Raw genomic sequence first — 27,511 nt, 5'->3', positions numbered from 1 at the left:
TATATACATATATATAATATATGAATATTTAATATATACATATATGATTATATGTTTGTATGTTTATATACATATATACATTTTATATGTATGTGTACACATATACACACACTTCTTTTTTGTCATTCATAAGGTTTGAACTCAGGACTTGGGCGCTGTCTTTTGCTCAAGGCTAGTGCTTTACCACTCTGAACCATAGCTCCACTTTAGTTATTTAGTATTTAATTGGACAGAAGTGTTTTACAATGATTTTTCTCACTGGGCCAGTTACAAACCAAGATCCTCAGATCTCAGCATCCTGAGTAAGGCATTCAAGCAAGAGTCACTGATGTTCTGCTGATTATTTAATATATTATATATGGTAAGAAATAAGAATCTAGTTCCATGTCAACATACATTTTTCCAGCATTATTTGTGGAAGATATCTTTTTCCCAGTGCATACTTTTGCTGTATACCTTTTGAAGCAGTACCATGCAGCTTTTTTTTTTTTTTTGCTATGACATATAAGTCAAAGCCATGTGTTTGGTTGTCTCTAGCATTGTTCCTTTTGATAAGTACTGCTGGATGTTGTTATGAATTTTTTGTTTTAGTGCATCCATATGAATTTTAAAATATTCTTCTTGTAATTTGAAGAATGTCATTGGAATTTTGACAGAAGTTTCAGTGAATCCACAGCTCATTTTTCAGCAGCATAAACATTTTCAAAAAAAATACTCCTGGTTCATGATTTTGCAAAGTATTTAATTTTAGAGGTAATTCACATATTTTGACAGTTTCTTGCTTGTATATTCTTTATTTACATCTTTCTAAATATAATATTCTTTCACTTTTGCTTTTGTTTACTAACATTATGTTCTCTGCTTTTTCTAGAATTTGGGTGATGCTTTGAAGTGTATTTTTTATTTGTTTTTATTTTTCTTTTGTTTTGTGTTTATGCTGGTACAGGGGCTGGAACTCAATATCTGGGTGCTGTCAATTCTGCTTTTTTGTTTTGTTTTCCAGAGTTTCAGTTTCCTTTATGAATTTGTAATCCATATTGCAGGCTTCCTTGCCAGCGCTTGAATTAACATCCTTACTTCATCTGTCTGAATCTAAAGTTTTAAATTGTTGTCTGCCATTTCAACCATTTCATTATATTTGTATTAAGTTTTCAGATTATTAAATATTAATATCAATATATGTATATGCTTCAAATAGGTAGATTCCTTTTTATTATTATAAAAATCATAAACTGGACTGATTATAAAGAGCTGAATAAATTCCTCACACTTTTGGAGGCTGAAAATCCTAACATAAATTTCAAGTAGATTTGCTGTTAGGTAAGACCCTATGTCTGATTCACAAAGCATCTCCTCTGTGTCCTCACATGTAGGAAAAGGGAAAAACAATATTATAGCCTCTTTTTTATATTTATTTATTTATTGTAAAATGTTGTACAGAGGAGTTAGAATTACATGAGTAGGACATTTTGTAGCGAGCATTGTTAACCTCTTCCTTTGTTTTCCCCCTACCATCATTTTGCTCCCCACCTCCCCAACTCCTCCCACACCCTCCACCTGGACATTGTAAAGTTCGTTTTCAACATAGTGTTCTGTACATCTCGTCGTCACAATGGATCAGCCTGCATTCCCATTTAAGCATTCCACTATATCCTTGTCCCTCCCCAAATTACAAAAATGCATATACAAGATGCAGAACACCGGCATCAAATCCAGTGAAAACAGGGGTTATACCATGGGAGAACAACATACAAAAGAAACAAAAGAATCACAGTGTACATTAAAAACACTAGCAAGAAAGGGAAAAAAAACCATTGTGTCTTTGACTTGGGGTACATTTTCCTTAACATTATCTTATGTGGTCTTATGTACATAGCCTTTGATCTTCTCTGCTTGTCATAGACATGTATTAATCATTGCAAACAAGGGAAACTATGGGACCTATGTTTCTTTGGGTTTAGCTCACTTCACTTAATATAATTTTTTCCAAGTCTTTCCATTTCCTAACAAATTAGGCAATGCCATTCTTTCTGATGGTGACATAGAATTCCATTGTGTGTGTGTGTGTGTGTGTGTGTGTGTGTGTGTGTGTGTGTATACCACATTATCTAGATCCATTCATCTACTGAGGGGCATCTATGTTGGTTCCATATCTTAGCTATGGTAAATAATGTTGCAATAAATATGGTTGTGCTGGTAGCTTTGGTATGACCATGTTGTGATCATTTGGGTAAATGCCCAAAAGTGGGATTGCTGGGTCATAAGGAGCTCTATGTGGACTCTTTGGAGGAATGTCCATATGGCTTTCCAGAGTGGCTGAACAAATTTACACTCCCACCAACAATGCAGCGGGGTTCCCTTTTGACAACATCACCTCTGGCATCTGTTGTTACTAAAGTTCTTAATTATAGCTATTCTAATTGGGATGAAGTGGAATCTCAACTTTCTCTTCATTTGCATTTCTTTTATGGCTAGAGAAATTGAGCATTTCTTCATGTGTCTATTGGCCTTCTCATTTCCTCTTCAGAAAAGTCTCTCTTTAATTCTTTAGTGCATTTATTATTCGGGCAGTTGTTTCTTTGAGGATTTGTTGTTGGGGGATTTAGTTTTTTGAGTTCTGAGTATATTTTAGATATGAGACCCTTGTCTGTTGTATGGCTAGAGAAGATCTTCTCCCAATTCATGGGCTTTCTATTGATCTTGCCAGCTATGTCCTTTGCCAAGCAGAAGCTCTGCAACTTCATGCAATCCCAATCTTTCTTTGATTTGTTGTGTTTCTGGGTTCCTATTAGGAAACTTTTGGCCTGCACCAAGGAGCCCTAGAGTTTCTCCTATTCCTTCCTGTAATGTTTTCAGGGAGTCTGCTTTTATTTCGAAGTCTTTGATACATTTGAGTTGGTTCTGGTGCAGGGTGATATAGAAGAATCTAGCTTTAGTTTTCTACAAGTGTTTAACCAATATTGCCAACCCCATTTAGTGAAAAAGTTTTTTATTCCATTCTATTTCTTTAGCTCTCTTGTCAAAGATTAGGTGACTTTAGTCCTATGGGTTAATTTCTGGGTCATTCCATTGGTCCTCAGGTCTGTTCCTGTGCCAGTACCAAGCTGTTTTGATTATTATGGTTTTGTAGTAGAGTTTGAAATGTGGAATTGATATTCCCCCAGCACTGTTCTTTCTACTAAGGATTGCTTTGTTATTCAGGGTCTTTTATTGTTCCATATGGATTTTTGGATTGCTTCTTCTATTTCATTGAAGAATGAGGTAAGGATATTGATAGGTATTAAATTGACTTTGTAGATAGTCTTTGGCAGGATTGGCATTTCTCATGATGTTAATCCTCCTAATCCAGGAGCATGGAATGTTTTTCCACTTGCTTAGTTCTGGTTTAATTTCTTTTTTCAGGTTTTTAAAGTTTTCATCATACATGTCCTTCACTTCTTTTGTTAAGTCTTAAGTATTTTTTTTTTTGGCGATATTACAAAAGGGGTTGCTTTCCTAATTTTAGTTCCACTCATCTTATTATTGGCATACAGGAAAGCCACTGATTTCTGATGGTTAATTTTATGCCTTGCTACATTGCCAAAGTTTCTGATAAGCTCAAGTAACTTGAGAGTGTAGACCATGGGGTTCTTTAAATAAAAGATCATGTCATCTTTCCCTATTTAGATCCCCTTTATGTTTGCATCTTGTATTATTGCCCTGGCTAGGCATTTTAATACTAGATTGAAGAGGAGTAGAGAGAGTGGACATCCCTGTCCCATTCCTGAGTTTAGAGGAAATGGCTTTAACTTTTTGCCATTAAGTATAATGCTGGCTATATGTTTGTCAAATATAGCCTTCATTATATTGAGGAATGTTCCATGGATTCCTACTTTTTCTAGAGATTTCACCATAACGCAGTTTTGGATAGTGTCAAATACTTTTTCTGCATCTATTGAGATAATCATGTGGTTCTTATCCTTGCTCTTGTTTCTGTGATGAATTATATTGTTTTGTGTACATTGAACCAGGTTTACATCTCTGAAATGAATCCTGTTTGATATTGGTGTATGTTGTTTTTTTTTTGATGAGTTGTTGAAGTCTATTAGCCAAGATTTTGTTGAGAAGTTTTGCATCGATATTCATCAAAGAAATGGGTCTATAGTTCTCTTTCTTTGATGAGTCTCTGCGTAGTTTTGGGATGAGGGTTATGATGGCTTCATAAAAAAGTGTGGTCGTGAATTTTTGCTTTCAATGTCACTGAAGAGATGGAAGAGTATTGGTGTGAGTTCTGCATTGAAGTCCTTGTATTGCTCAGCTATAAATCCATGTGATCCTGGGCTTTTCTTGGGTGCGAGGTCTTTTATTGCTGCTTCTATTTCATTGATTGATATGGACTCTTAAGTTGGTTTAAATCATCTTGGTTAGTTTGGGCATGTCAATGTTTGCTAGAAATTTGTCCATATCTTTCTGATTCTCAAACTTACTATCCCCTTATTATATTCTGAATCTTAGCTGTTTCTTTCTTTTTTATTTTTTGTGAACACACTATACAGAGGGGTTACAATTACATGGGCAGGTTAATGCGTACATTTCTTATCAAGCATTGCAGCCTCCTCCTTTGTTTACCCTTCACATCCCTTCCCAGCTTCCCCCCCTCACCTCCCCAATCCTCCCCGCATCCCCCCCCCCACACCAACATTGTAAAGCTCATTTTCGATATGACAACTTGTACTTCTCATTTCTGCAACAGGTCCACCTGTATCCTTAAACGACTTGTTTTTCCAGATCTCCTCTACAAGTTATACTGACATCAAATATAGTGAAAGCAGGGGTTATACTGTGGGGGAGGGACATACAAAGCTACAAAGAGATAATCTTATAAATGCGTTAGAAACAAATGCATGCAAGGAAAAAAAACATTAAAATACATATCTAAGGTTTCATTTTCCTAACATCATATTATCTGACCTTTTCCGCTTGACTCATACATATACTAGATATTGCAAATAAGGGAAACCATGGGATCTATGTTTCTTTGGGCCTGGCTTACTTCACTTAATATAATTTTTTCCAAGTTTTGCCATTTCCTAACAAATGGGGCAATGTCATTCTTTCTGATGGAGGCATAGAATTCCATTGTGTATATACCACATTTTCTTGATCCATTCATCTACTGAGGGACATCTGGGTTGGTTCCATATCTTAGCTATGGTAAATAATGCTGCAATAAACATAGTTGTGCTGGTAGCTTTAGTGTGGTCTTGTTTGTAAACATTTGGGGAAATGCCCAAAAGTGGGATTGCTGGGACATAGGGGAGCTCTATGTGGAGTCTTTTGAGGAACCTCCATACTGCTTTCCAAAGTGGTTGAACAAGTTTACATTCCCACCAACAATGAAGTAAGGTTCCCTTCTTTCCACATCCCCTCCAGCATCTGTTGTTGTTAGAGTTCTTGATTTTTGCCATTCTAATTGGAGTGAGGTGGTATCTCAATGTTGTTTTGATTTGCATTTCTTTATGGCTAGGGATGTTGAGCATTTCTTCATGTGTCTATTGGCCATCCTTCTTTCTTCTTCAGAGAAGTTTTTCTTTAAGTCTTTAGCCCACTTATTTATTGGGCAGTTGTTTCTTTGAGGATTTGTTGTTGGGGGATTTAATTTTTTGAGTTCCAAGTATATTTTAGATATGAGACCCCTGTCCGTTGTATGGCTAGTGGGCTTTCTATTGATCTTACTAGCTATGTCCTTTTCCATGCAGAAGCTCTGCAACTTTATGCAATCCCATTTGTCCAACCTTTCTTTTATTTGTTGTGTTTCCGGGTCTCTATTCAGAAAATTTCGGCCTGAGCCAAGGAGACCTATGGTTTCGCCTATTCCATCCTGTAATGTTTTCGGAGTGTCTTCTTTGACTTCGAGGTCTTTGATCCATTTGGAGTTGATTCTGGTGCAGGGTGGTATATAAGGATCTAGCTTTAGTTTTCTACAAGTAGTTAACCAATTTTGCCAGCACCATTTACTGAAGAGGCTGTCTTTCTTCCATTTTACTGTTTTTGCTCCCTTATAGAAGATTAGATGGCTATAGGTCTGTAGGTTCATTTCTGGGTTTTCAATTCTATTCCATTTGTCCTGAGGTCTGTTCTTATGCCAATACCAAGCTGTTTTGATTACTAAGGCTTTATAGTAGAGTTTGAAATTTGGTACTGATATTCCTCCAGCAGTGTTCTTTCCGTTGAGGAGCGTTTTTGGTATTCGGGGTCTTTTATTGTTCCATATGAATTTTTGAATTGCCTCTTCTATTTCCTTGAAGAATGAGGTTGGAATTTTGATAGGTATGGCGTTGAATTTTTAGATTGCCTTGGGAAGTATTGCCATTTTCACGATGTTAATCTTTCCAATCAAGGAGCATGGGAGGTTTTGCCATTTTCTAAGTTCTGTTTTAATTTCCTTTTTCAAGATTTTAAAGTTTTCATCATAGAGGTCCTTCACTTCTTTGGTTAAGTTAATTCCTAGGTATTTTATTTTTTGTGGGGCTATTACAAATGGAGTTGCTTTCCTAATTTCAGTTACACTTTTCTCATTGTTAGCATTCAGAAAATAAATCTTGGCTGTTTCTTTAGTGATGTTTCCATTCTCATCTCTCAGTTTGTTTATTTGGGTGAGTTCTCTTCTTTTTTTCTCATAAGATTTGCTAAGGGTCTGTCAATTTTATTAATTTTTTCAAAGAACTAACTCTTTGTTTTGTGAATTCTTTCTATAATTTTTTGGACTCTAATTCATTTAACTCAGATTTAATTTTAATTATATGTTTCCATCTACTGGATTGGTGTTTAGCTTGTTGTTCTTTTTCAAGGAGCTTTAGGTGCCTCATTAAATTGTTAGTTTCAGATCTTTCTAATTTATTAATGTAGGAACTCAGAGCTGTAAACTTTCCTCTGAGTACTGCCTTTGCTGTGTCCCAGAGGAGCTGATAGTTTGTGTGTTCAATTTTGTTAAATATGAATATTTGAATTTTCTTTCTAATCTCTTCCATGACCCACTGGTGGTTCAGCAATGTGTTGTTCACCCTCCATGTGTTACAATATTTCATTTGGGGGCTTTTTGTGTTGAATTCTAATTTTATTCCCTTGTGGTCTGAAAGAATGCAGGGTATAATTTCAATATTTCTGAATTTGAACAGATTTGCTTCGTTATCTAAAATGTGGTCTACTTTTGAGAATGTTCCTTGTGCTGCTGAGAAGAAGGTGTAATCTGATGGTATTGGGTGAAATATTCAGTAAATGTCTGTTAAGTCTAATTAGTCAATGAAAATGTTAAGATCCAAGGTTTCTCTGTTGAGTTTTTGCTGGATTGATCTATCTAGTGGGGATAGTGGTGTTTAAAGTCCCCAACAATTAATGTCTTTGGATCTATATGATATTTGAGGGAAAGTAGTATTTCTTGGACAAATTTGGGTGCTCCGTTATTTGATGAGTAGATATTTAGAATTGTAATATTCTCCTGAAAGAGAAATCCCTTAATTAGTATATAGGGACCTTCTTTATCAGTTCTCATTGATTTTAATTTGAAGGCTATTTTATCTAATATTAGGATTTCAACTCCTGCCTGTTTATAGGGGCCATTTGCTTGATAGATTTTATGCAAGCCTTTCACTTTCAGAATATATTTATTTTTGTGGGCAAGGTGTGTCTCTTAAAGACAGAATGTGTAAGGATCTTGGATTTTGATCTAACTGGATATTCTATGTCACTTAATTGGAGAGCTAAATCCATTAATATTGAGGATTAGAACTGAGAGGTGTTTGTGTGTCCCTACCTTTTTATTCATATTTTTTGGGGGGAAGTTCTGCCTTGGCTGTTCTTGTTGAGATTACCTATTTCTCTCTTTGTGGACTACTTCATTGCCTCAATTCTGTTCTTGTTGGTTTTTTATATGTAGAACCTCTTTGAGAAATTTTTGAAGTGCTGGTTTGGTAGCGAATTGTTGCTTAAGATTTTCCTTTTTGTGGAAGGATTTTATTTGTCCTTCTGCTACAAATGAAAGCTTAGCTAGGTAGATTATTCTTGGTTGGTAGTTATTTGATTTTAGAGCATTGCTTATGTCTTTCCAGACCATCCTTTCTTTTATGGTGTCTGCTGAGAAGTCTGAGGTAATTCTGATTGGGTTACTTTTATATGTGATTGTTCTCTTCTCCATGGCAGCTTTAAAAATTCTTTCTTTAGTGGCTATTGAGCCTGTTCAGATTATAATGTAGGGGTGGTATGACCTTTTAAGGTCTGCTCTATTTGGGGTTCTAAAAATTTCTTGTATCTGGATGGGCCTGTCCTTTTGTATATTTGGTAAGTTCTCTGCTAGGAGTCTGCTGAATATATTTTCTAATTCATTAGTTTCCCTCTCCAGGGCCTCTTGTATACCTATTATTCTCAAATTAGGCTTTCTGAAGGTATCCTGTATTTCATGCAATGATCTGTCATGCTTCTTAATTTTCTTAAGAATATTTGTGTGCTCTTTCTCTATGCATTCTAAACTGTCTTCAGCCTCCAATATTCTTTCGTCAGCCTCCTCCATTCTACTTTCAAGGCATTTGAACTTGGTGTTTATCACCTTTCCTTCTTGATGGTCTTTCTTAATGATGGCCAGGTATTTATTAACATTTCTTTTAAGTCTTGAATAGATTGCCTTACCTCCTGGAGTTCGTTATCAGACTTCTCTTTCCACTCAATCTGGGTTTCTATCTTTTCATTAGATTATTTTTCCCTCTGCTGGAGTTCCATTATCTTTTTATTTGTGGAGGCCATGTGGCCTCTTTGGTCAGGACATTAATTCTACTTGTGAGATCTCTATGTCAAGATCTGATCATCAACCAAGGATCTAGTTTTCAATAATATCTGATTGGTGATTATATTTGTATCAGATAGAGTTGGAGATTATAGAGCTACTCATATGATAGCAACAGATAATAAAGTAGATAAATGTTTCATAACTTTATGATTATATATTGGTAAATTGTTTTTAGTATATTTAGATAAATTGTTATTTTCAATACTTTGGCAGACATAATAATCTGAGAGATTAAGGAGAAGAATCAGCAAAGCAGCAGAACAAAATAACAAACTCAATAGGCAGGGTAAAACTGGAGTCAATTCTAAAAATTTTTATTACCAAGGTGATGTACAGAGGGGTCATATTTACATAAGTAAATCAGTGATTACATTTGTTTTCTAACTTTTTACCCCTTCCCTCATTTTTCTCCCTCTTGCTCTCCCATCCAAATTCCCCTCCCCAAAGTTGTACAGATCATTTCCAACATATTGTCTTGTGAGTGTCACTGTTGCATAGGTTCCCTCTTTGTCCTTTGTCTCACTATTTTGTTGTTCTGGAATTATTTTTTTCACACATGCATTGTGGCATTTACTACCCCAAAACAAAATTTTCAAAAGTGTACAGAGTAATCAAGTAAATGCAATAAAAATTACTAAAAAATAATTTTCTTAGATTAAAAATTTTTTATTAGAAATGAAAGTGTGATGTATGTCTGTGTGGTAGTTGTGTAGTAGTGTATACATGCGTATGTGGTTGTGTGTATTTGGTTGTATGTGTGAGGGTTAGAAAGAAGTATAAAAATCATTTTTTCTTATTTAAAATCTTTTATGAAGATAGAGATTTTCCTTTCTTCTAATGTCTAAAATAGTAAATAGAAATAAACTGATTATATTTGGCACTATGTAATCAAATACTATATTTTCATAATAGACGTATGTAAGATGATAACGGAAGCCAGTGTGGTAGTTTCTTGTCATGGCAGTGGTGCGATAGTTCTCTTAGAATATTCTCCACATAATTCTACACGAGATTAGTAATTTTTTTTTTGTCGGTCTTGGGGCTTGAACTCTGGCCTTGGGTGCTATCCCTGCACTCTTCAGCTCAAGAAGAGTGCTCTACCGCTTGAGCCACAACATTACTTCCAGTTTCTAGTGGTTAATTGGCGATAAGAATCTAACGATCTTTTCTGCATGGGCTCCCTTTGAACCCTGATCCTCAGATCTCAGCCTCCTGAGTAGCTATGATTACAGGTGTGAGCCACCAGAACTCGGCTAGTAATTATTATTATTTTTAAATAGCTTCTTCCCAACTTGAAATTCGTGAAATATTTCTGTCCTATACAGAAAATAAGATGCATTTTTTTCTCCATATACATTTGTTCAACTCTACATATATAAAGCAATGCATTTCTTTATGTGCAGTGCTTTGCATTCCATATAATTTTCGACTCACATTACTTATCACAAAAAGAGCATGATAGTTTTTCAAATTGATTATATATACATTTATGACATATAATTATTTTATTTGAATACAAAATCTTATTTATTCCTTAATTATATATCTGTAATATTTTCCAGACATTGCAATTTGCTTTGTAACATTTAACATTCAGAAGAATACATGGTAAAGAAAAAAACCTGACAGTCAGAAAAATAAGCTATTTACAATAGATAAGAAAATGATCAAGATATTGAAAAGTGTTTCAAAGCCCATGCCCATTTCTTTAACAACTACAGGGGAGCTTGGAAGGGAAGAAACAAAGCACAGGGTAACAATTCTTAATAGGAAATGTACTCATTACCTCACGCATGTAACTGTATCTTTACAACAAAAAATATATTTATTTTAAAACAAACAAAAACAATTACAGCATATTTTAAACAAACAAGCACAAGACAATATTTATCTTCTTGAAATGTACATAAGAACAAAAATGTTAAAAAGCAAAATCTTAGGTATCTAATTTTTTTGCATAAGGCAATTTTTATTCATGTGAAAGAGGTCATGTCAGTGCTTACTCTGTTCGGTTTTATTTGAGTGACATTTAACTCTGAGAGTGTAATTTTTATTTGTTCACCAATGGCATTTTGAACCTTTAGGTTTAACTGGAAAATGTAGATGAGAAAAACTCAGGAAGATGAATAAATATTACATTTATTTTATACAGAAGTGTTTAGTACGTCTGCTATAGTAAAGTTTAGCTATGATAAATCCATCTTGGATAAAATATTTCCACGAAAATTTTAGATTTTTTTCAGGTTAAGCAAATAATCAGTCATTAATTTAACTGATTTGTTATATTTTAGAATCATTTATTGGTATAAGTAGCATTTTGAAAACAAGATTAAGGAAAGTAATCTGTATCAAGTTCTAGAATTATCACAATAAATTAAAGAGAATGTGAAGCCTTAAACAACCGAAAATCATTTTCACTCTTCTAGAGGACAGAGTTTTGAAAGAAGTTGTTAGAAGTGTTGATTTCTCATGTAGGCTGAGCAGAAAGTCTGTTTAGGATATGCTTACAGATGCCCATCCTCCCCGTATATCTCTCTACCATCTTGTTTCTTCCCTTGATTGTGTTTTGATTACTTCAAACAAGCACATCAATAATATCTCCATCATGGAACTCACTTAACCTTAAGAACCTCTGGCGTTATCCATCTCCATTACAGTCACACTCTGAAGTACTGGGGGTGAGTCGGTCAGCATTTGAAATTGTCATTGACCCAACGTAGCCAAAATTGTCTCTTTGTAGAAATTTCATTTTTAAAAAGTCAATAAAATAAACAATTCTTATAACATATATAGTAGATCTTTTAACGATAGCTATATAAAGTAAGAGAGTTTAATGAAACAAAATGGACAGCTAGAGGATGAAACCAGAAGGAACTCTAAAATTTGAGTGCTCCATAAAATAATGTACAGGTTCCTCTAAAAACTAAACATAGAATTTCTCTATGACTGAGTAATTCCACTCCCGGCACTTACCCAAAAAGTACAAATAAATGTCTAGTATAACCACGTTAATTACAGCATTATTCACCATAGTCAAGATATGAAATCATCCCAGCCACCCCTCAGAGGACAAATGGACCCAGAAAAACCTGGTATATATAAACAATGGAATTTTATTCATTACTTCGAAAGAATGATATTGTACCATTAATAAGGAAATGGGAAGACTTGAGAAAATTTATATTAAGGGAAATCAGTCAGATGCAGAGAAACAAAGGCCTCATGTTTTCCCTCATTTTGGGTAGAATTTGCCTATAAATCGGTAAGTAAATACTTTGGATAGTGTGCAAGTGGTTAAAAAATTATTAACTAAAATATATTAGACTCTAGAGAGAATGTAAATAATGTAATTCCTTTGAAAGACAAAGGCAAAACCCAACAAAATAAGCACCAGGAAAAGGATACTTGTAAGAGTATACCAGGGAGAAAGGGTAGAGAAATAAATGAGAGAAGAATACAATCAATAACTTATTGTATATACTACAATAAGAAAAGTATGGAAAAGGGTGGGTAGAAAGGGGGTGAGAATGTTGAAAGGGATGACATGGATCAAGATGCACTGTACTAATAAACAGTTTTGTTAAATGACAACTTTTATATTTAAAGATTAAAAACAAATAGAAGCAAAACACAATATGAGTGAGTTAAAAGATCAAGATGTAACAGTAAAAGTGAAAGAGGACTGAATATCTTTTATCTACAATATGGCTGTCAATGTATAACATTTTCTAGTTTTACATAAATTAATTAATGTTTTTATCAATTTATTGCCAGTATTAGGGATTGAATTCAGCCTTGAGTGATCATGGTTGGAGCTCTAACACTTGAGCCTCACCTACACTTTTGGCTTTTTGTTACTATGAGTCTCACAGACTTTACTGATGGGTTGGCCCTGAAGGGGGATGCTTGTTTCTCTGCATCCTAAGTAGCTAGGATTACAGGCATTAGCCACCAGTGTCTGGCTAGAAAACACACTCGGAGAAGTTTCCATTTTATAATCCACTCTACTTTTAATTCTTGTCTATTGAAAACCATTATATTCATTGTCACATTTCAATTTTTTACAGGCTCAAGTTATTCTGTGAATACCAAGTATTTAGCGTTCATATAGTATGCTTTTAAACTAGAAAAAATGATGTTACTAGAACATGGTTTTAATATATTTGAAATACTTTGTTTCAGTAATATAAATTCATGCAATTCAGAATTAGTTGTATGTGTGTTGCTAAATGCTTGAACTCTCAGATCATTTTTAATAGACTCACAGTTTAATTAAATCACCATCCACTATGTTTTATATATCATACATATTTTAAGCATGAGCAAGAAAAATTGCTTTTGAATGTATTCAAAATAACATAGTATCATATGAATAGAAAGATAAGGATAATCTTTAAATTTAGCAAGAGAAACAATAGTTGTGGAAAGGCCAATTTATTATCCCCTACTGAAGCATATCAATAACTCAAAAATGACACAAAAATGAGTTCATAGAAGTGAACTGAAAAGTAAGTGATTTTTCTCTTTTTACAAAAGATTCAAGTACACATGCTTTATTTCCTTCAGTGTTTGGATATCTTTGAATTGAAATATTTCAGAGGGAATTATATTATGTGATGAGTACCAAGGCTACTGTAGCATTGCATTATGTACAACTAATAACATTACAATTGAGAAAAATAACTGAGAATATATTAATTTGATGTACATATACAAATTCAAAAATCACCTTGTCGCGGGCCTTCGCGATGCTTTGTTTTAATTAAACAGTCGGATTCCCCTGGTCCTCACCAGTTCTAAGTCGGCTGCTAGGCGCCGGCAGAGGCGAGACGCCGCGCGGGAAACCGCGGCCCGGGGGGCGCACCCGGCGGGGGAGACCGGCGCGGTGGCCCCCCTCCCTCCCCCCCCCCCCCCCCCCCCCCCCCGACGCCCCCCGCAGCTTTGGAAAGCAGTATGGAGGTTCCTCAAAAGACTTCACATAGAGAAGCTTCTCTTTAAGTCTTTCGCCCACTTACTTATTGGGCAGTTGTTTCTTTGAGGATTTGTTGTTGGGTGGTTTAATTTTTTGAGTTCCAAGTATATTTTAGATATGAGACCCTTGTCCGTTGTATGGCTAGTAAAGATCTTCTCCCAGTCCGTGGGCTTTCTATTGATCTTGCTAGCTCTGTCATTTGCCCTGCAGAAGCTCTGCAACCTTATACAATCCCATTTGTCCAACCTTTCTTTGATTTGTTGTGTTTCCGGGTCTCTATTCAGAAAATTTCGGCCTGAGTCAAGGAGACCCAGGGTTTCTCCTATTCCATCCTACATGAAGAAATGTTCAACATCCTTAGCCATAAAAGAAATGCAAATCAAAACACCATTGAGATATCACCTCACTCCAGTTAGAACAGCAAAAATCAAGAACTCTAACAACAACAGATGCTGGAGGGGATGTGGACAGAAAGGAACCTTACTTCATTGTTGGTGGGAATGTAAACTTGTTCAACCAGTTTGGAAAGCAGTATGGAGGTTCCTCAAAAGACTTCACATAGAACTCCCCTATGACCCAGCAATCCCACTTTTGGGCATTTACCCTAATGTTTACAAACAAGACCACACTAAAGCTACCAGCACAACTATGTTTATTGCAGCATTATTTACCATAGCTAAGATATGGAACCAACCCAGATGCCCCTCAGTAGATGAATGGATCAAGAAAATGTGGTATATATACACAATGGAATTCTATGCCTCCATCAGAAAGAATGACATTGCCCCATTTGTTAGGAAATGGAAAAACTTGGAAAAAATTATATTAAGTGAAGTAAGCCAGGCCCAAAGAAACGTAGGTCCCATGGTTTCCCTTATTTGTAATATCTAGTATATGTATGAGTCAAGCGGAAAAGGTCAGATAATGTGATGTCAGGAAAATGAACCCTTAGATGTGTATTTTAATGTTTTTTTCTTTCATGCATGTGTTTCTAATGCATTTATAAGATTATCTCTTTGTTACTTTGTATGTCCCTCCCCCACAGTATAACCCCTGCTTTCACTATATTTGATGTCAGTATAACTTGTGGAGGAGATGGGGAAAAACCAGTTGTTTAAGGATACAGGTGCACCTGTTGCAACAATGAGAAGTACAAGTTGTCATGTCCAAAACGAGCTTTACAACGTTGGGGGGGGGGAAGGAGAAGGATTGGGATTGGGGGGGGAGGGGGGAGGCTGGGAAGGGATGTGAAGGGTAAACAAAGGAGGAGGCTGCAATGCTTGGTAAGAAATGTACGCATTATCCTGCCCATGTAACTGTAACTCCTCTGTACAGTATGTTCACAAATAAAATTAAATTAAATTTAAAAAAAAAAAGAAATAGCAATAAAAAACAAATTAAATACAAAAAAAAATCACCTTGTCAAAAGCAGTTTTTAAAAGTCATACACAATAAAGGAAAGATGTGGGGTTAGAGATATAGTTTAGTAGTTAGAGTGCCAGCCAATGAGGAAAGCATCAAGTACTTAGTTTGAGTCCCAGTTTTGCAACAAGGAAAGAAGAAAGGCAGAAAGGGAAAAAAGGAACAAAAGAAAGAAGGAAAGAAAGAAAAGAAAGGAGATAAAATGAATCGTTTGATGAACAGTTGTTTTTTTTCCCCTGAAGACTACATGAATGATCTGAATCAAAGGCAAGTTCAGAGATTTTGAATTCATTTACAAAAAAGGAAATAAAAGAAACAATAACTACCATGCATTGTATTTTTATTTTGTCAGACATTATTCATAACCTTTTCTTAAGTACTTTTGCTTGAATAATAGACGTCCAGTGAGATAGTGTTATTAGAAAATTGAAACTAAATTAAATGCTGGTAGAATGTGGTATCACTAAATTCCAAATTTAATTTTAACCCAAAGTCTGCTTCTTCTTTCCCAATGATACCTAGTTCAAAAACAGACTAACAGCAATGAATTGAACTTACATACACATACACACACACAGAAAATAACATAGACAGTTTCTTCTTTGAAGTATTGTTTTTTTAATTAGTTAATTATTTTAATTTTTTATTACTTTAGTTTGAATTCAGGACCTTAGGCTCTTAACATTGGGTGACAGCTACAGCCCATTTATTGCTTTTTCACTAGGCACACACCTATGCCACACTTTCCATTATATACAGAGTAACAGGCTCTTGGTACTGTGTCCACTACTCAGCTCAGAAAATGGGGCTGGTGGAAGGGGCCCATTTCGGATGTTACAAAACTTATTGTTAAGACGTGCCTTAAGGATTCGGAGAAAGAAAGTAGAAGGGCAGCTAGGGACTAACCAGAATCAACTCTAAATGAAACAATGACCTTGAAGTAAAAGCAGACAACCTGAAAACATTACAGGCAGGAATACAAGACATTCTAAGTAGGGCTCCTTGGCACAGGCCAAAATTTTCTTAATAAAGATCCAGAAACAACAAATCAAAGAAAGTTTGGACAAATGGACTTGCATTAAACTGCAGAGCTTCTGCATGGCAAAGGACATAGCTAGCAAGATGAATGGAAAACCCATGGATTGGAAGAATATCTTCACTAACCATACAACAGAGAAGGGCCTCATATCTAAAATATAATTAGAACTCAAAAAATTAAATCCTACAAAAGAATCAACCACCCCATTAAGAAGTGGGCTAAAGACTTCAACAGAGACATCTATGAAGAAATAAGAATGGCCAATAGACCCATGAAGAAATGCTCAACTTCTCTAGTCATGAAAAACAGAATTGAGATTCCACCTCAGCCCAGGTAAGAATGGCTAAAATGGATCAAAGACCTCGGAGTCAAAGCAGACACTCTGAAAACATTACAGGATGGAATGGGAGAAACCTAGGTCTCCTTGGCACAGGCCAAAATTTTCTTAATAGAGACCCGGAAACACAACAAATAAAAGAAAGGTTGGACAAAATGGGATTGCATGAAGTTGCAGAGCTTCTGCATCGCAAAGGACATAGCTAGTAAGATCAATAGAAAGCCCACGGATTGGGAGAAGATCTTCACTAGCCATACAACGGACAGGGGTCTCATATCTAAAATATACTTGGAACTCAAAAAATTAAATCCCCCAACAACAAATCCTCAAAGAAACAACTGCCCAATAAATAAGTGGGCTAAAGACTTAAAGAAAAACTTCTCTGAAGAAGAAAGAAGGATGGCCAATAGACACATGGAGAAATGCCCAACCTCCCTAGCCATAAAAGAAATGCAAATCAAAACAACATTGAGATACCACCTCACTCCAGTTAGAATGGCAAAAATCAAGAACTCTAACAACAACAGATGCTGGAGGGGATGTGGACAGAAGGGAACCTTACTTCATTGTTGGTGGGAATGTAAACTTGTTCAACCACTTTGGGTAGTATGGAGGTTCCTCAAAAGACTCCACATAGAGCTCCCCTATGACCCAGCAATCCCACTTTTGGGCATTTACCCAAATGTTTACAAACAAGACCATACCAAAGCTACCAGCACAACTATGTTTATTGCAGCATTATTTACCATAGCTAAGATATGGAACCAACCCAGATGTCCCTCAGTAGATGAATGGATCAAGAAAATGTAGTATATATGCACAATGGAATTCTATGCCTCCCTCAGAAAGAATGGCATTGCCCCATTTGTTAGGAAATGGAAAGACTTGGAAAAAATTATAAAGTAAGCCAAGCCCAAAGAAACATAGATCCCATGGTTTCCCTTATTTGCAATATCTAGTATATGTATGAGTCAAGCAGAAAAGGTCAGATAATGTGATGTTAGGAAAATGAACCCTTAGATATGTATTTAATTTTTTTTTCTTTCATGCATTTGTTTCTAACGCATTTATTAAGATTATTTCTTTGTTGTTTTGTATGTCCCTCCCCCACAGTATAACCTCTGCTTTCACTATATTTGATGTCAGTATAATTTGTGGAGTAGAAGGGGAAAAACAAGTCGTTTAACGATACAGGTGGATCCATTGCAACAATGAGAAGTACAAGTTGTCATGTCAAAAACAAACTTTACAACTTTGTTGGGGGGGGAGGATTGGGTGGGTGCCGGAGGAGGCTGGGAAGGGATGTGAAGGGTAAACAAAGTTGAAGGCTTAAATGCTTCATAAGAAATGTACTCATTGCCGGGCGCTGGTGGCTCACACCAGTAATCCTAGCTACTCATGAGGCTGAGATCTGAGGATCGCGGTTCAAAGCCAACCCGGGCAGGAGAGACCGCGAGACTCCTATCTCCAATAAACCACCAGAAAACCGGAAGTGGCGCTGTAGCTCAAGTGGTAGAGCGCTCGCCTTGAGCTGAAGAGCTGAGGGACAGCGCCCAGGCCCAGAGTTCAAGCCCCACGACCAACAAAAAAAAAAAAAGAAAGAAAGAAATGTACTCATTATCTTGCCCATGTAATTGTAACCCCTCTGTACAGTATGTTCACAATAAAAAAATAAAATAAAATAAAATAAAAGAATAGCTATAATCAAGAAATCTAATAACAACAGATGCTGGAGAGGATATGGCCGAAAGAGGACACTAATGCACTGTTTCTGAGAGTGTAAATTTGTTCAACTACTTTGGAAAGCTGTATGGAGGTTCCTCAAAAGAGTCCCCTATTGCCGGGAGCCCGTGGTTCATGCCCATAATGCTAGCTATTCTGGAGGCTGAGATCTGAGGATCACTGTTCAAAGCCAGCTCAGGCAGTAAAGTCCATGAGACTCTTATTCTCAATAAACCACCAAAAAACCAGAAGTAGTGCTGTGGCTCAAGTGGTAGAGTGCTCACCTTGACCTGAAGAGCTCAAGGACAGTGTCCAGGCCCAGAGTTCAAGCCCTAGCAAACCAAGAAATACCAAAAACAAAACAAAGCAAAAAAAAAAAAAAAAACCTTTGACCCAGCAATTCCACTTCTGGGCATTTACCCCAATGATCACAACCAAGACCATACTAAACCACAACTATGTTTATCACAGCATTATTCACCATAGTTAAGATGGAACCAACCCAGATGCCCCTCAGTAGATAAAAGGATCAAGAAAATGTAGTGTATAAATGTGTGTGTGTGTGTGTGTGTGTGTGTGTGTGTGTGTGTGTGTGAGTATTCATTCTATTCTTTCATCAGAAAGCATGACCCTGCCCATTTGTTAGGAAATGTAAAGACTTGGGAAAAAATCATATTAATTGAAGTACACCAGACCCAAATAAATATAAGTCCCATGTTTCACCTTATTTGCAATGATTAGTATACATCTAGGATAATCTTAGTGGATGAGCAGAATAGCTATATGAACATATAAGATTACGCTAAGCAAAATTAACTCTAAAACATGGACACAAGAGGTTTATCTTTGTGATTGTTTTTAATGTGCTATGTAATTCTGTTTCTCTTGTATGATCTTCCTCCTATGGTATAACCTCTGTTGTAACTGTCTTTGATTTTGGTATCCTGGTATTATATATATGTTTATCTGAATTAGGGAAGGGAAGGGGAACAACAAAATGGTGAGACAAAAGACAAGAGTGGAACCAAAGCAGCAGCAATATACACGAGACAATGTTGGTAAGGATCTGTACAACTTGGGGGTGGGGTGGGGGGGAGAGAAAGTAGGAGAAAATGAAGGAAAGGGTAACAATTTTGACAAGAAATGTACCTATTATCTTATTTATCTAACTGTAACCCTTCTGTATATCACCTTGAAAATTAAAAAAAAAAATAGACTGGCCTTAAACTACAATCTTCCCAATCTCTGCCTAGCTATTACCTTGGATTGCAAGGGTGAGCTATTAGTGCCTATTTTTGTTTAACTGTTTCCACTGATTCCTGGATATATTTGTTTATTATTAACACTAACTATACTCTTGATCTAGTGTGATAGTTCTCTACATTCATATAATGTGCTCTGATCAAGTCCAATCAGTATTATTTCATCTCCTTCCCAATGATTGTTAATCATTATTGCATTTGTATTTGCAGGTGATTTAAAAAAAAATACAGCACTAAGGTGTAAACTCAGGTTATCACATTGTTATGCATGCTACAAACACACTTCCAGACTGGCATTTTTCTGATTTTTTTATAGATGTGCCTGAAACAATTAGTAATAATTTGAGTAGAGATTGTTGAGTTTTATTAATTATTTTCTCAGTAAAACAATATTGAATTTAATGTCTGATATTCTCCCTGGAGGAGCTTAGAGGAAAATGTTATTTTATCAACTACACATAAGTAGTAAAGTTAAGAATCACTATTGTATAACATATACAATTCCATTTTCATTTGGGTAACAGTAATTATTCACAGAGATACATGCCATAGAATGTTCTAAAGGAGTAAAATAAAATGCAAGATACTGCTCAGATGATAAGAAAGAGAAATAGCTAGAGTAACAAGCAAATTAGAATTTCTAATTTAGGTCAAAATAATTTTCCATCGAGAAATATTCTAGTTTCTGAGTGAAATGTTTAAAAAGTTAAAGGGTTCTTATATGTTGGGACTCTGAGGAAACTTATAGTGTTTTGGGAATCTTCATGTTAATATTTATGTAATCATTGAAATACTATACTTAACTTTAACTTACATGAACGTAATTTGAAAAATATCTCAGTTACAAAAACCAAGGATACAAGCCCGGGGGCTCACACCTGTAATCCTACTCAGGAGGCTGAGATCTGAGGATTGCAGTTCAAAGCCAGACCAGGCAGGAAAAGTCCATGAGACTCTTATCTCTAATAAACCACCAGAAACCCGGAAGTGGTGCTGTGGCTCAAGCAGTAGAACACTAGCCTTGAGCTGAAGAGTCCAAGAACAGCACCCAAGGCCCAGAGTTCAAGCCCCAAGACCAAACAACAACAAGAAAAACTAAGGGTACAAAAAAAATAACAATTTTGTATCAAAATTTACTCACAATTGAGTTTTTGTGAGAATTTCAGATAGAATATACATCTAATAAATAAAAAGTTTCCAGCTGGTTCAAAGCCAGCCCGGGCAGGAAAGTCCATAAGACTTATCTCCAACAAACCACTAGAAAACCACTAGAAGTGGTGCTGTGGCTCAAGCGCGCTCGCCTTGAGCTGAAGAGCATAGGGACAGCGCCCAAGCCCAGAGTTCAAGCCCCACGACAGACCAAAAAACAAAACAAAATGAAAAACAAAAAAAGAAGCATACTTTGTGACAATCGATTTATAAATACAGGTGATATTTTTAATGTAAGATATGTATCAATTTAGGTAATAATTTGTTTAAGCTTGTTTGAAGCATCACAGATTCACCAATCCCAGTGTTTTGTGGTTAATTGGAGATAAAAGTCTTACAGACTTTCCCACCCAGGCTGATCTTGAACCTCGATCCTCAGATCTCAACCTTCTGAGCAGCTAAGAACACAGGCATGAGCCACCAGGACTTGGCTAGGCTATACTTCTTAAACATCCCACTACCTTAGAACATTGACCTCTTGGGAACAAAGCTGTTGGGGGATATAAATAAACTATATCTAAATCATAGTATTTATCCATTCACTTTTGTTTTTTCTTGAAAATCCAGAAACAAAATAGAACAAATTAAAAGTATGTATGCTCAAACTGTAAATTAAGAGGGCTTCATTCTGCTACTACATTTAATGAGACATAAGCTTATAACAAAAATTAAAATTTTATGGATTTTTTGTATTTATTACAAATAAACTCACTGAATTCTCTGTTTTCATTATGACTCATGAATCTTCCCAACCTTACCAAATATTAGCTTAGTTTTCTAGTTCTTATTTGCTATTTCTGAAATTGTTTTTGCTCTGAAATATCTTCTCTGGGGACTACCTAATACTATCAGACATAGATGAAAAGCAGGTGGTTTATAGATCCATTCTTTCTTTGAAATAGTCAAAACTTGCAAATGTAATAATAACTATATAGTAATTTGAAAAAGATTATTTAAAATATTAACAGAATATACTTAATGTAAAAATCATATTCTTTTTAGTCAAGTAGATAACATGTATACTCTTTTTTTTTTTTTTTTTGCTTATGTGGTGCTGAGGAATCGAACCCAGGGCCTCATGCATGCAAGGCAAGCGCTCTACCACTGAGCCACCTTCCCAGCCCCGTATACTCTTAAATCATAAGAAATCACAGTATATATTAATTGGAAGCATTTTGGTACTTATTAATTTGAGGATACATTTAAATTCTATTGGGCTGAGAAAATATTTCAGTTCTGAGCTAGATATGTTACCAGCATCAAACATTGAAAAATAACTAATGTAAAAGTGACTGGGTGATTGGTCCAGGAGGCCCTGAATTAAAATCCTAGAACCACCAAAAAGACTATCCTTTATTTGTCAATTTGAATAATTATAGCATAAACAAATATTTCATGAAGTTAACAAGCTAAATGAAAATATTGGTTCTGAATTTTTTAAATAATGTTTCAGGTACCTTATTTTGCTTGACTTTTATTGAGAATAAATTTAAGTGCTAGCTCTGTTTTCATGAGAGAATAAGAAGCCAGAATTCATTTTCTATTAATATTAATCCCAAGGTGTAAATTTACAGACTAGTTTGTTCTTCTAAGCAACCAAGACTTTACATAGTTAATCACTGTTTGTGTTAAAGGCTAATTAAATAACATGCCTCTGAATAACACTCAGATGGCCAATTCCCACCCAATAAATCAGAAACTCAGAACTCTGAAGCCCAGAAACATTGCTAAACAGTATCTAAAACTATTTGTATGGCAAGAAATATCTCTAGATAAAAATGTTATTTTCTATACATGTCACTTTTTGTGAATATACTTCAAAATGTCTGGTATTTTTCAGTAATGTTAATTTAAGATGATTTTCTGTCCATTATCATATCTCAAAATTTACTTTTAATAGAATTCTTATCTGTTATATTTTAATATGAAAATTAAATTAAATTATATCAAGCACATGCAGTTTCTAATGTAAAAATCGTACAGAATATTAAATTATTTTAGTTATAAGACTTTATTTTTAAAAACAAATTAAAATCGTATCTTAAAAATTAAAATAGCTGGGCACTGGTGGCTCACGCCTGTGATCCTAGCTACTCAGGAGGCTGAGATCTGAGGATCGTGGTTCAAAGCCAGCCTGGGAAGAAAGTCAGTGAAATTCTTATCTCCAATAAACCACCAGAAAACTGGAAGTGGTGCTTTAGCTCAAGTGGTAGAGCACTCACCTTGAGCTGAAGAGCTGAGGGACAGCACTCAGGCCCAGAGTTCAAGCCCCATGACTAACAAAAAATAAAAATTAAAATAAAATAAAACATTACATTAAATACTAAATCTTAAAATAGGAAAATGTCCATCTTAGAATTAGTGAAATATTTGTATGGCTTTGAAATTTAAACTTTCACAAACCATGGTATGGTAAATGTTATTACAACGATCATAAAATAACTATTAATAATAAGCTTGAACACTGTTAAGACTTGTGCTTCCAGCTCAGATGAAAAAATGGAGATTAAATTTGTCTTTAAATAAAACAACTAAAAATTAGAAGTAAACATTATATATGCAATACTGGGGTTTGAATTTAGAGCCTCATATTTGTTAATCCAGACTCAAGCCGCTTCTCTAACACTTTTAACTCTGTTTACTGTTGTCAACGGAAAGCAGCTATGTCCAGCTGTTTTTGTTGAGACGGGAGTCTTTTGAAACTTTGACTGAGCTGCCCTTAAATTGTATTCCTTTTCATCTCTGCCTCCTGAATATCTGGGACTATGGGCATTGGCTACAACTTAAGCAAAATTACATGTTTAATAACTTGTCATATTAATTATGTTATTCAAATGATTTTAATGTTCATATGGCATAAAATGATTAGATTACATTATTTGCTCTACTATAGTTATCTATTTATTAAATCTTTGCATTTGATGATATATTATTGCTTTTTTCTCAGTGAGGGGGAAATGCATTGTTATTCAAAATTTTTGTGCCAGTCCTGAGGCTTGAACTCAGGTTCTGGACATGCTTTGAGCTTTTGTGCTTGAGGCTGGTGCTGTACCAATTTAGCCACAGCTCCACTTCTGCCCTTTTGGTGGATAATTGGAGATAAGAGTCTAATAGATTTTTCCTGCCTTTGCTGTCTCTTGCATAGGTAGGATTATATATGTAAGCCACCAGTGCCTAGCTTAATTTTATATATATATATTTTTTTCTACTACACCATTTAATATCTGGTTTAAAATGCTGCATTATCTGTCTTTAATATTGCTATCTTCAAATTTATTCATTGTATGATTATTTATTGTTTAGAACTTTTCTTTTAGGTATTTTTAATAGCTAAAGAAATTTTCTGTTTTCACTGACTTTTCCTACAAAAAACATGAATGTCATGCTAGTGATAGTGAAAAAAGGGAAGAAAAGGGAACAGGTTTGAGAATTGAAATATAAGACACAAGTACAACAAAATAGATGATACATCAAAAATGATGGGAAGTATATGTGAAGACTATAGAGATGTATTTTAAATACACAGAAAAACAAACACATTTGTACAGTATACATAAATGTTATTGCTTATAGGGGATGGTATTCCAATATTTATCTATAATTATGGATTAATCTCTTCAATGTATCCCTTTGACTCTCATCTTGTTGAGTATGAGCATTGTTTATTCAGTCAGCCATTTATCATATAATATCTTAACATAGTGTATTGCAAACTCAATGAAAAATTCGTGTCAGTTTTGTTTGTATCATCAAAGGATGGATATGGAATTATTACTATTTGTCAAAGCTAATGACCAATTTAAATGAACTTTTTTGTATCAGTTACTAGAAAACATTTCAAACTCATTTGAAAATTTTTTATTCGATAACTGTAGGTTTTGAGATACATAGTTTACTCTGTATATTACATGTTTTTGTCACTCAATTTTAAATGTCTTTCTGCATTTAAATAAATATTTGCTGAATCTTTCATGGCCTATGATTGCATAAGTTTATTAAAATAGTATTGACAAATATGACCCGACTCTATCAACATAAAGGTAATTTAACTACTTGAAAGATTTAGGTGAAATCTATTAAACATGTGACTAATCAGGGAATTGAATTTATATTTGTTCACATATAATTTATAAATTTGTGTGAATATTCTAAATGTCAAGAATAAATATCATATTCATAATGTAAAATGTTCTATATTTTACAATGTTTTTCAAACTACTTAAGCCTAATTTGTCACAATTTAATGAAATACAGTTAAATTAGAATGATAAATTTTACAAATTTAAGAATATAACAACTTGTAGTTACCCAGTCTAAGATTTAGATGAGTTCATTCTAAATATAATACATTGCTATCAATTTTGAAGTATAGCACTTTATAGAAATACATAGACTCTTGGAAAATATTACAGGTTATCATACAATCCTTTCGAATAAAGAGCAGAAAGTCATATTTTAAAAACAAGCTTTTAAGGCATCAACATACATTGTCTGTGATAATCTTCAGTTAAGGAGAAAAAGAGAACTAAACTAAAATAATCCTTTTATCCAGAATCTTCAGTGACACAAATGACTAAAACATTTCTAAGAAATGTGTCTTGTGTTCATGAGGATAAATAATTTTGTTTTATGTCAATAGTAGAAGGTAATACAATTTGAAGTATATTTAGTTTTTTTAATCCCATCATTATTTTTTATATTTCCACAATTGTTTTTATGTGTGTGAAGATCTTGGGACTTGAACTCAAGAACCTGGTGCTTTCCTTCAGCTTTTTCACTCAAAGCTAGTGCTCTACTATTTGAAACACAGATACATTTCCTATAATGGTAAATGGGAGAGAAGAATCTCATGGGCTTTTCTGCCTAAGATGGAATTAAATCTTGTCTTTTTAATATATATTTTTATTGTAAAGATACTGTACAGAGGGGTTACAGTTACTTGAGTACAATAATGAGTGCATTTCCTACCAAGCATTGTTATATCCGCCTTTGTTTTTCACCTATCATCCCTTCCCGTCCCATCTAAATCCCCCCCTCCCAAGTTGTGAAGTTCATTCTCAATATAATGTGTATATCTCATTGATACAATGGGGCAACCTGTATCCTTATTTCATGATTTTAATATTTCCTTCCCCTCCCCAAATTCGAAAAATGTATATACAAGATGCAGGGCAGTGACATCAATTACAGTGAAAACAGGGGTTTTACCAGGGGGGAAGAACATACAAGAGAAACAAAAGAAGAGCATACAAGAGAAACAAAAATTAGTTAATACATTATAAGCACATCAAAAACAATAGCAAGCAAGAAAAAAAAAAAACAGTTGTGTCCCTATCTTGAGGTTCATTTCACTTAACATCAACTTATATGGTCATATGTACATAGCTTTTGATCTTTTGTGCTTGTCCTAGACTTATACTAGTTATTGCAAATAAGGGAAACCATGGGACCTATGTTTCTTTGGGCCTGACTTACTTTACTTAATAAAATTTTTTCCAAGTCTTTCCATTTCCTAACAAATTGGGTGATGTCATTCTTTATGATGGAGATACAGAATTCATATATATATATATATATATATATATATGTATATGTATATATATATGTATGTATGTATATATACATACATATATATGTGTGTATATACATTTATTTATGAATATATATGTATATATACATTCATCTACTGAGGAGCAACTGGGTTGGTACCGTATCTTAGCTATGGGGAATAATGCTGCGATAAACATAGTGCTGTTAGCTTTAGTATGGCCTTGTTTATGATCATTTGGGTAAATTCCCAGAAGTGTGATTGCTGGTTCATAGGGGAGCTCTTAGTGCAGTCTTTTGAGGAACCTTCATACTGCTTTCAAGAGCAGTTTAGCAAGGTTATACTACTACCAACAATGCAGTAGAGTTTCCTTTTGGTCACATCCCCTCCAGCATCTGTTATTAGATTTCTTGATTATAGCCATTCTAAATAGGGTGAATGGAATCTCAATGTTGTTTTGATTTGTATTTCTTTTATGGCCAGAGATGTTGATCATTTCTCCTTGTGTCTATTGGCCATTCTTACTTCCTCCGCAAAGAAGTCTATTTTTAAATCTTTAGCTGGCTTATTATGTTGTTTTTTTTGAGGATTTGTTCTTGGAGGGTTTAATTTTTTGAGTCCTAAGTATATTGTAGATATGAGACACTTGTCTGTTGTATGACTAGTGAAGATTTTCTCTCAATCTGTGGGTTTTCTATTTTTCTTTCTAGTTATGTCCTTTGCCATGCAGAAACTATGAAGTTAAATGCAAGTCCATTTGTCCAAACTTTCTTGATTTGTTTTGTTTCTGGGTCTTTATTTTTTTAATTTTTATTTATTTTTATTGTGAAAATACTGTACAGAGGGGTTACAATTACATGGGCAAGATATCTGGGTCTTTATTATGAAAATTTTGACCTGTGCCAAGGATCCCTAGAGTTCCTGCTATTCTTCCTATAACTGGCATTAAATCCTGATCTTCCAATCCTGAGTTCAATCCTAAGCCTCTAATATGCTTAATAGTAAAATTTGTTTATTGAAGCATGACATGATGGTTCTTAAAGTTATTATTCCAGTGTTTGCTATATTTGAGAGATATAATGATATTTTCAGTATCAGTTAATGAGATTGTACTTATCTCGCCTGATGGAAACTAAATGCTATCAATTAATATCCTGGTCATCATTCCATTTCACGTTCTAG

At 34.7% G+C, this 27,511-nt stretch overlaps 1 protein-coding gene and 1 long non-coding RNA gene across 4 annotated transcripts in view; one reads left to right on the top strand and one right to left on the bottom strand.

Moving 5' to 3' along the window:
* Positions 1-27,511, top strand: part of Fstl5 (follistatin like 5) — a 718,855-nt gene that overhangs the window by 136,545 nt on the left and 554,799 nt on the right. The gene's annotated exons all lie outside the window — the stretch shown is intronic.
* Positions 1,342-13,695, bottom strand: LOC122097829. The gene is made up of 3 exons (XR_006145595.1): positions 13,548-13,695; positions 13,443-13,447; positions 1,342-1,353 (listed from the first exon to the last, which is right to left on the bottom strand). It is a non-coding gene; the product is annotated as an uncharacterized LOC122097829 (long non-coding RNA).

Source organism: Dipodomys spectabilis, unplaced genomic scaffold, assembly GCF_019054845.1.
Source record: "Dipodomys spectabilis isolate Male_0828 unplaced genomic scaffold, ASM1905484v1 ptg000436l, whole genome shotgun sequence".
Lineage (NCBI taxonomy): Eukaryota > Metazoa > Chordata > Mammalia > Rodentia > Heteromyidae > Dipodomys > Dipodomys spectabilis.
The sequence above is the reverse complement of the archived record's forward strand: the minus strand, read 5'-3'. Positions and strand labels throughout refer to the sequence as shown.